At 52.2% G+C, this 15,585-nt stretch overlaps 6 non-coding genes across 6 annotated transcripts; 3 read left to right on the top strand and 3 right to left on the bottom strand.

Moving 5' to 3' along the window:
- Window positions 1-191: 191 nt before the first annotated feature.
- On the top strand, window positions 192-264 carry TRNAR-CCG (transfer RNA arginine (anticodon CCG)). Its single transcript has one exon. It is a non-coding gene; the product is annotated as a tRNA-Arg (tRNA).
- A 1,726-nt stretch (window positions 265-1,990) lies between these two features.
- TRNAY-GUA (transfer RNA tyrosine (anticodon GUA)) lies at window positions 1,991-2,080 on the bottom strand. Its single transcript is given in 2 exon segments — window positions 1,991-2,026; window positions 2,044-2,080. It is a non-coding gene; the product is annotated as a tRNA-Tyr (tRNA).
- Window positions 2,081-3,220: 1,140 nt separating this feature from the next.
- TRNAS-GCU (transfer RNA serine (anticodon GCU)) lies at window positions 3,221-3,302 on the bottom strand. Its single transcript has one exon. It is a non-coding gene; the product is annotated as a tRNA-Ser (tRNA).
- Window positions 3,303-8,451: 5,149 nt separating this feature from the next.
- On the top strand, window positions 8,452-8,545 carry TRNAI-UAU (transfer RNA isoleucine (anticodon UAU)). The gene is made up of 2 exons: window positions 8,452-8,489; window positions 8,510-8,545. It is a non-coding gene; the product is annotated as a tRNA-Ile (tRNA).
- A 673-nt stretch (window positions 8,546-9,218) lies between these two features.
- TRNAK-UUU (transfer RNA lysine (anticodon UUU)) lies at window positions 9,219-9,291 on the top strand. The gene has a single exon. It is a non-coding gene; the product is annotated as a tRNA-Lys (tRNA).
- A 1,650-nt stretch (window positions 9,292-10,941) lies between these two features.
- Window positions 10,942-11,046, bottom strand: TRNAR-UCU (transfer RNA arginine (anticodon UCU)). The gene is made up of 2 exons: window positions 11,010-11,046; window positions 10,942-10,977 (listed from the first exon to the last, which is right to left on the bottom strand). It is a non-coding gene; the product is annotated as a tRNA-Arg (tRNA).
- Window positions 11,047-15,585: the final 4,539 nt, after the last annotated feature.

Genomic DNA, 15,585 nt, shown 5'->3' with positions numbered 1-15,585 from the left:
TTGCACCTAACAGTTCTTGCGCAAAAAGCCTGCAGGGTAGATGTAGCCAGGGGGTGTTTGGGTTTGTTACCAGCACTGAGCTTTGTACAACAGCCCAGGGAACATTGTGAAAAGCCAAAACCTTCCAGCCCTGGGTATCCCTGGCCAGCCAGAAAGAAAGGGAATTTCGGTTTGTGTAACATCACTCATGTGCCCCAGTGGCCTAATGGACAAGGCATTGGCTTCCGAAGCCAGGGATTGTGGGTTCAAGTCCCATCTGGGGTGACACTTGTGATGCTTCCTAGTGGAGTCTCTTTCTCTTTACCATGTTAGCTGTGAGGGTCCCCTGGAATTGCCATTTTCCCCCAGACAGGACCCCTCCGGAGCAGACACTGACACTGGTGTTAGGTGCAGACAGGAGGAGAGTGTTTGTTAAAAGCTGAGGTGTGCACAGTGAGGTCAGATGTAGGCGCTGGCTTCTCTGTATGCACCTTGGCACCTGTTACCCATCAGTACCTGCCACCTCTCAGTCCCCTGCCAGCACCCAGACAGAAGGCCAGTGCACATGGAGCCAGCGACCGCAGCAAGGGAGGCAGCTGCAGCACAATTCCAGGCTTGGGGCACATTGAACAACTGTTTGAAATATTTTTAAAACAAAAAATATGAAAAACTTTAGGCTCCATCTGCACTGCAGGCTTCTTGCCCAAGAACTGTTTTGTGCAAGAGTTCTTGTGCAAGAGCACATCCACATGGCCATGTGTTTTGGCACAACAGGGAGGGAGAGCTGAGTGGTTTGAGTATTAACTTGCTAAACCCAGGATTCTGAATTCAATCCTTGAGGGGGCCATTTAGAGATCTGGGGCAAATCTGTCAGGGAGGGTTCCTGTGCTTGCTATGAGGGTAGGGGGCTGGACTATCTGACCTCTCAAAGTCCCTTCCAGCTCTATGAGGTGGTTTATCTCCTCCTAAGGAGCATCTACAGCAGCATAGATGCTCTCTTGTGCAAGAAAGCTCTAATGGCTATTTTAGCCATAGGGGTTTCTGGCACAAGAAATCCCTCTTGCCTGTGCACACTGCCTTCTTGTGCAAGAGGGCTTATTCGTTAGGGGGAGAGGACTAACTCTTGCACAAGAAGCCCTCTTTTCCAATGGTTTACTGTTTTTCTTGCACATGAATGCACATGCAGGGTAGACACTGTGCTAGTTTTTGCACAAGAACTGCCATTCTTGTGCAAGAAGCCTGCAGCATAGCCAGGCAGTGTGAAAAACCTCACAACAATAAGCCCCAACCCAGGAGGTCCTACTAAGATTTGAACTCAGATTGCAAGATTCAAAGTCCTGCCCCTTACACCATGGGACCAAGACAGGTGACTGCATGTAGCCATATGGAATACTGAGCTTTCAGACTGGCCTCTGGACTCCGGGCTTTCCTCCTGCTGCTTCATCCCTCTGGCTACGACTACATGGCACATTTATTTTGGAATAAGCTGGTCTGGAATAGTGATTCCAAAATAGCTTATTTCGAACTAGCACGTCTACACTGCAGGGAAACCTCAGAATAGTCTGAGGCAGGCTCCCCAGTGTAGACGAACTATCTCGATTTAGAGCCCCAGGAAGAATAACTTAGAATGGCCCTGGGGAGGGGCTAGTTCAAATTAGCAGCAGTGGCGCAGCTACAGACACATTATTTTGAAATAGCTAATTTGGATTACGTGTTATTCTTCGTAGAATGAGGTTTGCAGAAGTCGGAATAAACCGTCTGTTACTTCAGAATTATTTCAAAATAACGGAATTGCTGTGTAGACTCTTGCATTGTTATTTTGGAATAACGGCCATTGTTCCGAAAGAACTTTTGTGTTTGTGGATATAACCTGCACAGCCCAAGAAATGTGATTGGCAGCTCCTCCCCACAATCTTTCTGTCAATTGCAGCGGAGGGCTCTGAAGACACGGACCCAAGGCAACCACCTTGGTTACCTTCTGCTAAGGCCAGGCCGGAGGGAAAACAATCACTCCTTCGAGCCAGAGTTGAACCAGCGACCTAAGGATCACTTGTGAAACACACACTACAGTCCTCCGCTCTGCCAGCTGAGCTATCAAAGGGTGCCTGATTGATACTGGCTTGTCTAGGTTGTCATTTCTACAAGTCTCGGGGCACTTGCTCCCCCAAGTAGGTGGCATTGCTGATGGGGGGGCAGAGAAGCACAGGGGCTGTCACAGGTACTTCACATGCAGACGGACCCCTTGAGTGAAACCTGAGCTAGATCCATCCATGTCACAGCAAAAGGAAGAAAGTTGGGTTCTTCTCATGTGTCTTCTTTGTTCCAGAGTCTCTAGGGCTGCGGTCGGGGCAGGTCCAAAAAAAAACAAACCACTTCTCACGTGTCTTCTCACGTGTCTTCAGCAGGGGAGGCAGGAGCAGAAAGTGGGAAGGGCGGGCAGGGGAAGGGTGTGTGTGCGGTGGTGGTGGGGGAGGCACAGAGGGGAAATACAGAAGGCCCTTGTGGGGGCACCCATGGGAGATTCTCACAGGTGTCCTTGTCTGGAACTCTCCCTCAGGGCCTCTCAGATGCACAAGCCCCCGGAAGGGCCTGCTGGATGGCAGTCGTGTGCTGCTGCTGAAGGGCCTTTTGCGGAAAAGGGATGCAGATTAGACACAGCGCAATTGCAAATGAAGCGGGGATTTAAATCTCCCCCGCTTCATTTGCATGAACATGGCTGCTGCTTTTTTCTGGCTCGGGGCTTTGCCAGGAAAAAGCGCCAGTCTAGACGGGATCTTTTGGAAAATAAAACCTTGTCCAAAAGATCCCTTATTCCTAGCAATGTGGCCCCCTGAGCAGCCTCTGATGTTCCCTGCTTGAGCCCCAGAACCAGCCCTGAGTGACGGGGGCAGAGGGGGAGCAGCTCACACATGCCAAAGGGCTGGCCAGGGGCAGGACATGAGCTGCAAGGCAGCAGTGACATCACAAGGAACTTTTTCAGCACCTCAGCTCATTGGTTGGGAGGCAGTGACATCACAGAGGGGCCATGGCAACAGCCAGGTGGGACAGGCTGCAGGGCTGGGGCATCCCAGAGACCCCCATGGCCTGGCTGCCTGGAATCTCCTTTGTGAGGTTTCCCCCTGAGGGCAGCATTTGGGAGTGTCTCTGTGGAGATTTCCCCTGGCTGTAGTGGGAGGGGGGTGGGGCAGGCAGAGCTGCCACTAAACCTCTGGGAGAGGCAAGAGAGAAGACTACTAACACCCAATGAGAATGGGATTTGAACCCATGCGTGCAGAGCACAATGGATTAGCAGTCCATCCCCTTAACCACTCGGCCACCTCATCTGAACTGTTACAATTTGCTTCAAATCACCTGAAGTCAGCACTTCAGGGAACCTTTCTGCCACTTGCTGACTGGCCAAGGACACCCAGGGCAGGAAGGTTTTGGCTTTTCACAATGTTCCCTGGGCTGTTGTACAAAGCTCAGTGCTGGTAACAAACCCAAACACCCCCTGGCTACATCTACCCTGCAGGCTTCTTGCGCAAAATCTGTTTTGTGCAAAATGTCTTGCGCAACAGTGTCTCTGCACTGCCATGTGCTGTTGCACAAGAGAAGTGCTTTTCTGCAAGCGCGCCTATGGCAGTGTGGACGCTCTCCTGCGCAGGAAAGCTCTGACGGGCATTTTAGATACATGGCTTTCTTGAGCAAGAAACCCCTGTTGCCCATCCACACTGCCACCTTGTGGGCGAGTTCTTGCACAAGAGAGGTTATAAGTGGGGAGAGCAATAACTTCTGTGCAAGAAGCCCTGTTGTCTGATGCTGCACTATAAATTTACTTACACAAGAACGTGCCTGCACTGTAGACACTCTACAAGTTTTTACACAAGAGCAGTTGCTCTAGCACAAAAAGCCTGCAGTGTAGACGTAGCCCTGCAGTGTAGACACAGCCTGAGAGAGACAAGGAAAGGAAGTGGCCAGAGCCTCCCCCCAGCAGGCTGGCCCTCAACAGGACGGGCACGTCTACACAGCACCCTCACCTCGAAGTGAGCTGTGCAGTGTGAGCGGCTGCCCGGGACCCCAGGGGAAGGTCTGTGGGGAGTTTCCAAGGCAACAACAACTACAAAGTTTCATAATCTACACTCATGTGACTGTGATTTATTCCTCCACTAGCAAGTGTCTCTGGAGGGATGAGAAATGCAGAGCCCAGGTGCAGGGAGCCAGGTCACATTCTCCTGCCTGAGTCTCAGTCCTGGCTGCAGCCTGGCGACAGAGAGAAGAGGCCAATGCAAACAGCCCTATGGTAAGGAGGAGTCAGTACGTGGGTGGGTGAAGCAGGGAGCTGGGGGCAGAGTTCAGCTCTAACTCACTAGGGGTGCATCCCATAGTTCAAAATAATCAATGCGCCTATTTTGAAATAGCTTATTTTGTAATTTGGCGCTGGCTACACAGCACTTATTCCAAATAAATCGCTATTGCGAAACATCCCTTCCTCCTCCTGCCATGCAGGGATGTCAGAATAGCGAGCCCGTTATAGCTTGAAATAAGGGGCTTGCTCTTAAAACGCGTCTGTGTGATATGAGCACCACGTCCCCTAAACCTCCGAGCTAGCCGACCCACGGGTGTCAGTCTCACAAGTGGCCCTTTCAGAAAGGAGCTTTGGGCAGCTGCAGGGATGTTGTGGGCTCTGGAACAAGATGGGTGAGGCAGCAGCTCTTTTTGCAGGCCAGGGAATTAGCTCAAGTGGTAGAGTGGTTGCTTAGCATGCGAGAGGCAGTGGGATCAATGTCTCCATCTGCAGCTCAGCTCTTATCCTTTAATTTCAGTGGCTGCCTCCCTCTTCCTACCTCCTCTCCCAAAAGCGACAGACCCCCAGCAATTGCCATGCTGCAAAGCAGAGAGTGGAGATATCAACCCCAGCAGTCCATCAGGCTCTGTCATGCAATGGAAAGCACGTTGGACTTCTAAGCTGTAATGGTTAATGTGAGCCCAGCTAGACATTCAAAGGCTGTGGGTTCAAGTCCCACCAGAGTCACTTCAGCTGCTTCCTCATTTCCAGGATGTGGCTTTTACAGACCAGTCAATCCTTAGGCTGACACTGGGGTAGGCTGGCATCCAGGCAATTCCCAGCAGACCCCAGTAAGGATGGAGGGAAGGGCTGGTCCTTGGGGTTGGGGCTGGCAGTTGTTCTGAAAGGCTGCAGGTGCTTTTAGACTGTTTTGTCCCTCCCTGTCTCCTACGAGTGCTGAGCAACACTCAGGCTATGTCTACACTGCACTGTCCTTCTGGAAAAACCTACGCAAATTTCGAAACCCAATGGCTGTGTCTACATTGGCACTCTTTTCCGGAAAAGGGATGCTAATGAGACAGTTCGGAATTGCAAATACCATGGGGATTTAAATTTTCCCCGCGGCATTTGCATGAATATGGCTGCCGCTTTTTTCCAGCTTGGGGCTTTGCCCGAAAAAAGCACCAGTGTAGACAGGGATCTTTCAGAAAATAAACCTTTTCTGGAAGATCCCTTATTCCTCTTAACATCAGGACCTTATTGCTGCTCCCCTGGGTGCCCAGGTATGTGCAGGTGCTGCTGACCAGCCTGTACCTAGGATGAGCCTAACTCCCATGTGACAAAGGGAGTGTGACATCAGCTGATAATGCCCCTGGGTGCCAGCCTGGGGAAGCCATGACTTGGAGCCAGCTACAGATACCCATGGAAAGCTGATTTTCAGAGGGGTATGATCAGCCCTTCCTGTGTATCTGGCTTTTTCAAAGGGGCTTCATTAGGAGCTAAAAGCCAAGGAAGGGACATTTAGAAGGGTGAATCGCTGGCACTATTTTCTGTGTTCTCCACTGGCTTAATGGACAAGGTATTGGCCTTCTAAGCCAGGGGTTGTGGGTTCCAGTCCCACCTGGGGTGACAGTTTCCTCTCACTAACAAATTATTTGCCTTCCTTGGCTCTCTGAGACAGTTGGCAAGGATGATCCATGGTGGCTGTCTCTCTCTCTCTATAAAAACTGTTCAGACCCCTCCCTAGCAAATACAGGTGTATTTCCTAAAAGCCCATGTATTCACAGGCAGAACAAAGGGGTGTTTTTTGCACTTGAAGGCCCATGAGTGACAGCGAGAGAGAGGTGCCTATAGCAGAGCAGGGTCTGTCTGGAGACAAAGAGGTACCTGAGGATGAGAAGGCCAATGAGAGGCAGAGACTCCAGAGCAGTGGGGGTGGCTAGTGATCTGGTCTGGCAAACTGACAGAAAATCCCCAGGCCCTGAGCATGGTGCGGGCGAGGCCCATGGGGCAGTTTGCCTGGTGGAGTGTGGGGGGGTGGAGAAGTTGTGAAGCTCTGTGAGTGGATAAAGTCCCTGGCTGAGCTGCGCCACCTGCCGTGTGTGCGACTCAAACTGTCTTAAGTCCCCTTTTGTGTGTCTGTTGAGCTTCCAGCTTCTTTCCTCAGGCACGTTCATCCGGCAAAGACCCCCCCAGGGATCTTGTATCTTCCTTTGTGCAGCTCAGCCACAGACACAGCAGAAGGGTTTTCCTGCAGCCACCGGCCCCAGCCCCTCTCTCCAGAGAACTGCAGCCCCTCGGGCCAGGCAGCTGCTCCCAGCATTCAGGAGGCGCCAGGCCAAGAAGAAACCGTCTGACATGGTGCTGCCAGGGAGGGGCCTCATTGCTAGTCACTGTTCCTGTTCCAGGAGCAGAACGAGTTTTTCCCTGGGCACCAATATCGAGGGCATTTGCACCTGTTTGTGTGTGAGCCCCCATGGCACCCATTGGCTCTTTCTGGGGGGTGGAGGGTCCCCTGGCTCCATAGCTCCTCCTGGAGAGTGGTGGAGGGACCCCGTCCAGTATTTCCTGCTGTGGAGAAGTAGAGGTAGCCCATTCCCTATAGCTCCTGCTGGGGGGGACCCTGGCCCCTTATCTCCTGATACGGTTTCAGTTTTTCCCTGGCGGATGCTCCAGACATGAGGGATGCCAGCGCACTGCCCCAGCCCGGGCCTGCAGTGATGGTTTTTACACATGCAGGGAAATTCCCCGGCTTCTCCCCCTCACAGAGCTACCTCCTCTCTGGGAGGCGGATGAACTGCAGGTGCGGGACAGCTACCTGCCAGCAGGGACAGCAGCCAAGGCACCAAATATCGCTGGGTCTGCAGCCAGTGTTGGGAACTGGGCAGGGAACAGGAGACTTTTGTGTGTCACACATCTCAGGTAGGATGGACCCTCACTGAGCCCAGATTGTGACTGGTCCTAACATGGAGTTTGTCCAGAAAGCATCAGAACTGGGGCAGGACAGAGGTTCTGTCCACACAGAAAAGTTATTTTGAAACAATGGCCGTTATTCCAAAATAACAAGGCAAGAGTCTAGACAGCAATTCCGTTATTTTGAAGTAACTCTGAAATAACGGACGGCTGATTCCAACTTCTGTAGACCTCACTGTACGCAGAAAAATGCCTATTCTGAAATAGCTATTTCAAAATGAGGCGCGTGTACATGCTCCACTTCTGCTATTTCAAAATATCCCCTCCCCAGGGCCATTCTAAGTTATTCCTCCTGGGGCTCTAAATCAAGGTAGCACGTCTACATTAGGGAAGCCTCCTCAGACTCATTTTGAGGTTTCCCTGCAGTGTAGACGTGCTATTTTGAAATAACTGTTCCTGAAGAGCTTATTCCAAAATAAAAGTGCTGTGTAGATGTAGCCAGAGAGTCCTGAGAGATGAAGCAGCCGGAGGGAAGCCAGGAGAGCAGAGGCCAGTCTGAGACCTGAGTGTCCCAGGTGTCTACCCCAGGCCTTCTGTCTAGGTCCCAGGTGTAAGGGGCAGCACTAATGACTCTGAATCCTCCAATCTGAGTTTAAATCTCAGTGGGATGGGCTGGGGCAGTTGCTGGAAGGTCCTTGTGCTCCAGGCTTTCGGCTTCCTTGTCCTGAGGTTCACTAAGGGGGGTTTTGCTTGTCTGAGGCCCATTAGAGCTTCGTGAGCAGACTTGTGGTCAGGTGCCTGAGGCCCATCTCACCCCCGAGCTCAGCCCATGCTGGAGGCAGCCAGAGAGTGTGAGCAGAACGGGGGCGGAGGAGTTGTATATTTTGGGAAGGGTCCTGGCTCCCAGCCACACACCTTGGAACAAAGACCAACGGCCCCTGCACAAAGTGCATTGTGGGAATAAGAGTTGGGGCAGCAGGAAAGGGGCCAACCCCTGAGCACCAGCGAGCAGGTGGGAGAAGATGGGAGTGAATCCTCCTACCTCTCACGTGCAAAGGGAGCACTAACCCACGTGCAACTCATCTCTAGTGCTCTGGCCTCCAGCAGCTTTGTGCTCCACTAGGATGGGTTATTTCAGAGACCAGGGAGGAAGAGGGAGGGGTCTCTGGATGTGCGGAGCCCCCTGGCTCTGCCTGTGAAAAGAAAGAACAAGGGCACAGGCAGAAACTTCAATTCCACGTTGTGCGTCTTGACTTTTTCAATCTAAGGACTTTGAAGAAACACTTCAAATACCTGCTCCAGTGGCGCAATGGGTCAGCGCACAGTACTTATAAGGCAGTACTTGTAGGAGACATGCTGAGGTTGTGAGTTCAAATCTCACCTGGAGCACTCACTTTGAGTCCCTGCTGGGTCATCCCCTTGCAGTGGTTCCCAAACTTTTCAGCATCACTCCCCCCCCTTTTTGATTTTTGAAAACCCTCACGGCCCCCCCCCCCCCCAAATAGAAGCAAAACTTGTTTTAGCAAAAAAGAAAAAAAATTGATAGGGGTGGACTGGGTCACCTCTTCCCCCTCCCCTGGAATTTCTTTACACCCCCTCTCCCTCCCGCCCCGGGCTGGCCCCAGAGCTCAGGCCCTGGGAGTCTGATCAGCAAGTGAGACTCGCCCGTCAGTCCAAGCTGCTTTCTTCCCGGCAACGTAGGAAGGGGCCATTGCAGGTGCACAACTCCCTGGCCTGCTGTGTCTGTGGAAAGGGGCCAGAGGACACATACCTCTCACTGGGGAACAGGGCGCATGGATCCCACTCGTTCCTGCAGAAAATGAAACAGGCTGAGCATTTTGCAGAGAACAGGCCAGAGCCCTTCTCCTGTCCCTGGAGAGATGGAAATGGGGCCGTTCCTTGTGGGGAAAGAAGTGGGTGTGTCGGGAGTGGGGATCGAGTTCAAACCTCTCCACAGACCAGAGCCCCCCATTAGGGGCAAAAAAGAGCCTTGAGTTAGGCAATGGAGAACACTTGGCTCCTGTTATGCTGTGATGGGATATTAGGAAACTTTTTGCATACAGCCTGGCTAGCTCAGTTGGTAGAGCATGAGACTTTTAATCTCAGGGTCATGGGTTCAAGCCCCATGCTGGGCAGTGCCCTTCCTTACCTCACATTCTCAGTCTGCAAGCAATTGGCTCAGATTTTACCAGGGCTTTAGAAAGAAAAAGTCTAGTCCTGGGGCCCAGCTTTAGTAGAACCAGAGAGAGAACCAACTGCAATTTCCATCTTCTGAGGAGAAGGGAAGAGGATTTTCTTCTCCTCAGTTCTAGCCACATCAGCCCAGGGAGGAGAAAAAATAACCCTCCGCCCGCTGATTGTCCCCTGTCAGCTTCTGTAGCTTCACCTCCTTCCACAGCAGCTCCAGCTTTGAGCTACAAATCTCAAGGGGCTGGTGAGGAAATGAGGAGCTGGCAGCTCGGGTTAGTGGCTTCCTTGAGAACAAGAGGTGGAGTGTTCACAAGGTGCATTCCCTCCCCTGCAGAGCAGGGTGTTAGAAAGAGCCAGGAACAGAACAGTCAGACAAGTGCCATTCTCTGAAGAACAGTTGTGTGTTTTGTGTTTTTGTGGTGTAGTGCTTATCACATTTGCCTGACATGCAAAAGGTTCGTGGTTCAAAACCAGGCACAAACACAGGGTCTTCTCTTATTGCTGCTCCCCTGGGTGCCCGGGTAAGTGCAGCTCCTCCTGCCTGGGATAAGCCCAACTCACATGCGACGGGGGGTGTGACATCAGCTGAGAATGCCCCTTGGCAGCCTGGGGAAGCCAGAGGGGTCAGGCCAGGCACTTGATGGACACTGCAGTCTCAGCCTCCCCTGCCCTCGGAAGCAGGTGTATGGGGCCAGGTCCTCCTGCTGCTTCCCTTGTGTGACTTGCCCAAGGAGGAAGTGAGGCAGGAATGGGGCAGAGGAGGGAGGCCAAGCTGAGGGGGGCAGGACAAAAGCTCAACAGCTCAGTGGGACTCAGTAGGGTGAGCAGACCCCCCCCCCCCTTGTTCTGCCAAAGCCTGTGGGGTGGGGCTGGCTGTGGGGAGGCAGAGTCCTGTGCCTGTCTCAGGGCATCCCAGGGAGGCTCCTTGCAGCACAGGAGAAGAAGGGGGCTCTGGGTGGAAGGAAAACAAGCAAAGCTGGTCCCAGTGGGCCTGGGCCAGGGCTCCAGTTTGGCCCAGCTGAGTCACAGGTGTCTTGTGTAGGTCCCATGGTCTAAGAGGCAGCACTAAGGACTCTGAGTCAACCCTCTAGCTATGCTGCACCTAAACTTGAAATAAGATGTTACATCAGGGCTCTGTCTACACTACAGAGACAACGCTTTAGTCCAGAGAACACAGCTGCTGAATTTTTTTTCAGAAGAGTAGACATGTGTTTTTAGTGCCTTTGTGAACCTCATTTTATGAAGAAGAAGGAATGTTACAAAAAAAGTTTTTTTCCCACATTTGGCCCAGTGTAAACAGGCCAAATGTTGGAAAAGCTTCTTCCAGAAAAAGCTACGCAAACTAGGCTTCACAATTTACCTACCTTCTTCAGAAGAACAGGGTAGTGTAGACATAGCTTGAGTGATGCACAGCACTGGTAGGTGACATGGAGGGACAAAAGGGTCTGTGGCCACCTGCAGCCTTTCAGAGCAGCCCTTGCCTCCCCCCTCGCTGGGGTCTCCTGGGAACTGTCTGGACTAAAGCCCATCCTGGTGTCAGCCTAAGGATTGCCTGTTCTGTAAAAGCTGCTCTGGAAATGAGGAAGCAGCTAAAGTGACTCTGGTGGGATTTGAACCCACAACCTTTGAATGACCCACCTAGGTCACAGTGAGCACCACAGCTTAGAAGTCCAACACGCTTTCCATTGCGCCACAGAGCCTTGTGGATTGAGACCTTTGCTGTCTCTTGTAACCCTTCTGCCGGGTAGGCCTGGCAGTAACCAGGGCTGGGATCAATATCTTGGGGCCATCACACATAGAACCGGCTCGAGCCCCACCCAGTAATCTGGGAAATTCATGCACCCCTGGGCACCTCTGAGAGGCAATGCTTCCCCACTCGCAAGCACCGAGTCTGAGGTAGGAAAGAAACATTTAATGAAACAGAAAGGCTGTGTCTACACTGGGCCACTTATTCCGGAAAATCAGCCGCTTTTCCGGAATAAGCTGCGAGCTGTCTACACTGGCCCTTGAATTTCCAGAAAAGCAACGACGTTGAACTGTACAAAATCAGCCGCTATTCCAGAAAAACTATTCTGCTCCCGCTCGGGCATAAGTCCTTATTCCGGAACACTGTTCCGGAAAAGGGCCAGTGTAGACAGCACAGTAGTCTTTTCCGGAAAAAAGCCCCGATCGCGGAAATGACGATCGGGGCTCTTTTCCGGAAAAGCACGTCTACATTGGCCACAGATGCTTTTCCAGAAAAAGGGCTATTCTGTTTTAAGCATTTCCGGAAATTCATGCCAGTGTAGACTCAGCCAAAGAGAAGTCATACGGCATTAACATGAGCCAAGCCCCCACCCCAGCCAAGAATCGCCCGAAGTCCAAAAAGTCTGACACCCCAAAGGTCTCTGTCCTTGGTCCGTGCCACCGAGAGTCCCAAAGTTCACCCACAGGGTTTCACTTCCCAACCTGGGTATAAATGGGGGTGGGAGGAGATAGATAGGGGGCACCTTATACGAAAGTCCACCACGCTCCACCAGCTGTCTCGTTCCATGCCTCTGGATGCTCCACTGGGCACCAGCCACCGCTACACACCATGCAGCTGATGGCCACTCCTCACCTGCCGCCGCTCCTCGCTATGCTTCTGGTCGCTGCTCCTCATCTGCTGCCGCTCCACGCCACGCCGCTGGTGGCCGCTCTTTGCCTGCCGCCGCTCTACACCACACCACTGGCTGCCACTACTTCACTGGTGCAACAGGTCTGGCACTCAGCCAAACCAGTGATTTCAGCTCTTAGTGATTTCAACTCTTTAGCCACCAGCTGGACTAGCAAATAAATCCAGCTTTCACTGGACTAGCAACAGAAACGACTCTTCAGGGAGTCTGGTTTAAGTCTATCCTTAAAACAAAAGGAAAAAGGCACAGATTGGGCCAGTCTTATAGCTTACAGCTGGCAGGTGTAAAACACACTGACTCAAATCTTTTAACCATTTCCCCCAGCTCTAGCCACTCAATTCTGGAAGGGGGGAGGCTTGTTCTTCCGAGACCTCTTACCATGATGGTGGTGTCTCTCCTGCGAGCACTGGTGGCATGTTTTACAGTTCCCACATTTAGGGGTAGCATGATTAGTTACCCCCCACAACAGTCCCAAATTATATACAATTCTCCACATTCCATTCCAACACTGACCCTCCATCAGCCCTGGCTGAATGGGATTTCCATAGCCACACCTCAGATTCTCTTCTGAGCAGTATTTACATGTCAACAGTTAACAGTTAATTACCTTGTAGAGCTAAACAACAGTAGTGGGCACACCCACCCCTCCTTTTAGCTGGCTGACAGCAAGCAGCCCCTGCTTACACTCTGATATCTGCTTTGCAGCATGGCAATTGCTGGGGGAAAAGAAAGGGGAGCCAGATCTGTCTCTTTTGAGAGAGCAAGTAGGAAGAGGGAGGGGCCACTGAGACCCCTGACAGTGAAAACAATTGGTCTATGTCTACGCTAGCGGGTTCTCGCGCCAGAAATATGCAAATGAGGCTAAGCGTAGCGGCATTGCGCAAGAGGGATTTTCTTGCACAAGAAGGGGCTGTGTAGTTGCTCCTTCTGGCGCAAGAGCCTCTTCCACAACAATGGGGGCTCATTAGAAATGCAGATGAGGCTCACCCACTCGCTTGGCCACTTGCCACTGCTCCTACCGGCCACCCGCCAGCCACTCCCTCTAGCCGCCCCATCCATGCTGCTGTGGGTGCCAGTGTCTCACCACACTGTGAAATCAGACCAGAGACGGACACTGTCAGTAAGCACTCATATCGGAAACGCTCCTCTGGATGCTGGGCCCACCAGAGCCGTGTGCCGCTGCCATCTGCCTGCTCCGTGGACATCTTCCCATTGCAGAGCGCGCGCCGAGCCATACTGTGACTAGACACCCCTCTCTGGGCACCCAGGGACTACGTCTACACTGCAGGCTTCTTGCTCAAGAATGGCCGTTCTTGCGCAAAAACTTGAGGAGCATCTACACTGCACGTGCGTTCTTGAGCAACTAAATTTACGGCAAAACGTAGGAAGAGAGGGCTTCTTGGGCAAGAGGTATTCCTCTCCCCATGAGGAATAAACCCTCTTGTGCAAGAGCTCTTGTACAAGAAGGTACAGGAAGTCCCCGGGTTACGTACAAGATAGGGACTGTAGGTTTGTTCTTAAGTTGAATTTGTATGTAAGTCGGAACTGGTACATATTGTAGGGGAAACTCTAGCCAAACATTTCTCCAGAGCTCAGTTTTATTCTCCCACACCCCACTTCCCTCAGTCCTTTATTCTCAAGCTGAGGTGTCTGCTGAGAAAAGCCGTTCCGCGTCTCCCTGGTCTGCTGGGGGGGAGCAGACAAGAGATGCGGAGCGGCTTTTCTCGCCGCGGAGGATGCGGGCGGCGAGACTGCGGCGCGTCTCGGCGGTCTGCTGGGGTGGGGAAAGCAGCTAGTGAGGTGTTGCCTCACCCCGTTTGTAAATAGGGATCCGATGTAAGTCGGATCCATGTAAGCCGGGGACTGCCTGTAGTATGAATGGGCAACAGGGTTTTTTCGTGCAAGAAATCCCTATGGCTAAAATGGCCATCAGAGATTTCTTGCACAAGAGAGTGTGCACACTGCCACTGACATTCTTGCACAAAAGCACATGGCAGTTTGGATGTGCTCTTGCACAAGACATTTTGCACAAGCACTCTTGCACAAAACAGTTCTTGTGTAAGAAGCCTGCAGGGTAGGTGTAGCCAAGGGGTGTTTGGGTTTGTTACGAGCACTGAGCTTTGTACAACAGCCCAGGGGACATTGTGAAAAGCCCAAACCTTCCAGCCCTGGATGTCCTTGGCCAGCCAGCGAGTGGCACAAAGGTTCCTGGCAGTGCTGGATTTGGGTAGTTTGAAACAAACCCTGCAGGTTAAATGAGGTGGCCGAGTGGTTAAGGCGATGGACTACTAATCCGTTGTGTTGTGCATGCAGGGGTTCAAATCCCATCCTTGTTGGGTGTTTGCAGCCCTTCCTCTTGCTTCTCCCAGATCTCTCTTCAGTTCAGTGCCAACCCCTCCTGTACCCCTGCCTGCCCCAGCCCCTCCCACTGCAGCCTGGGGAAAGGGGAAATCTCCACAGAGACACTCCCAGCTGGGACCCTCAATCCCTTCTGCCCTCAAGGGGAAACCTCACAAAGGAGATTCCAGGCAGCCAGGCCATGGGGGTCTCTGAGATGCCCCAGCCCTGCAGCCTGTCCCACCTGGCTGTTGCCATGGACCCTCTGTGAGGTCACTGCCTCCCAGCCAATGAGCTGAGGTGCTGAAAAAGTTACTTGTGATGTCACTACTGCCTTGCAGGCTCATGTCCTGCCCCTGGGCAGCCCCTTGGCATGTGTGAGCTGCTCCCCCTCAGCCCCCCTCACTCAGGGCTGGTTCTGGGGCTCACAGGGAACATCAGCGGCTGCTCAGGGTGCCACATGCCCCCAAGGTCACCTTTTAAATGTCAGGGCAAGCCAGGATCTATCCCGTCCCTTCCGCAAGACCCCACCCCTTTGCTGAGCCCCTGCCCGCCCCAAACCTTTCCATGGACTCTTGGTTACTAATGGACACTCACCACTAATGACATAATCACACCCCAGCCATTTTGCTAGGGCTGCAGCTGGGGAGAAAAGTTTAATTTAAATCATTAAAAGATTAAGCGTTTGAACTGTCTCATGTTAGTTGATCAAACTTCATTTTAAATAAAGGAAAACATTACGGACAGCACAATAGGTTTCGGTGCCACACCCCTAGAGACTCTGGAACAAAGAAGACACATGAGAAGAACCCAGCTTTCTTCCTTTTGCTGTGATATGGATGGATCTAGCTCAGGTTTCACTCAGGGCATCTGTCTGCATTTGAAGTACCTGTGACAGCCTCTGTGCTCCTCTGCCCCTCATCAGCAATGCCATATACTTGGGGAAGCAGTTGCCCTGAGACTTTTAGAAGGGACAACCTGGACAAATTAATGCTGCTCAGGCTCCTTCGATAGCTCAGCTGGCAGAGCGGAGGACTGTAGTGTGTGTTTGTTAAGTGTTCCTTAGGTTGCTGGTTTAACTCTGGCTCGAAGGAGCCATTCTTTTCCCTCCAGCGTGGCCTTAGCAGAAAGCAAGCAAGGTGTTTACCTTGGGTCCATGTCTTCAGAACCCTGCACTTCAATTGACAAAAGGATTGTGGGGAGGAGCTCCCAATCACATTTCTTGGGCTGTGCAGGTTTTGTCCACAC

Source organism: Pelodiscus sinensis, chromosome 31, assembly GCF_049634645.1.
Source record: "Pelodiscus sinensis isolate JC-2024 chromosome 31, ASM4963464v1, whole genome shotgun sequence".
Classification (NCBI taxonomy): Eukaryota; Metazoa; Chordata; order Testudines; family Trionychidae; genus Pelodiscus; species Pelodiscus sinensis.
The sequence above is the reverse complement of the archived record's forward strand: the minus strand, read 5'-3'. Positions and strand labels throughout refer to the sequence as shown.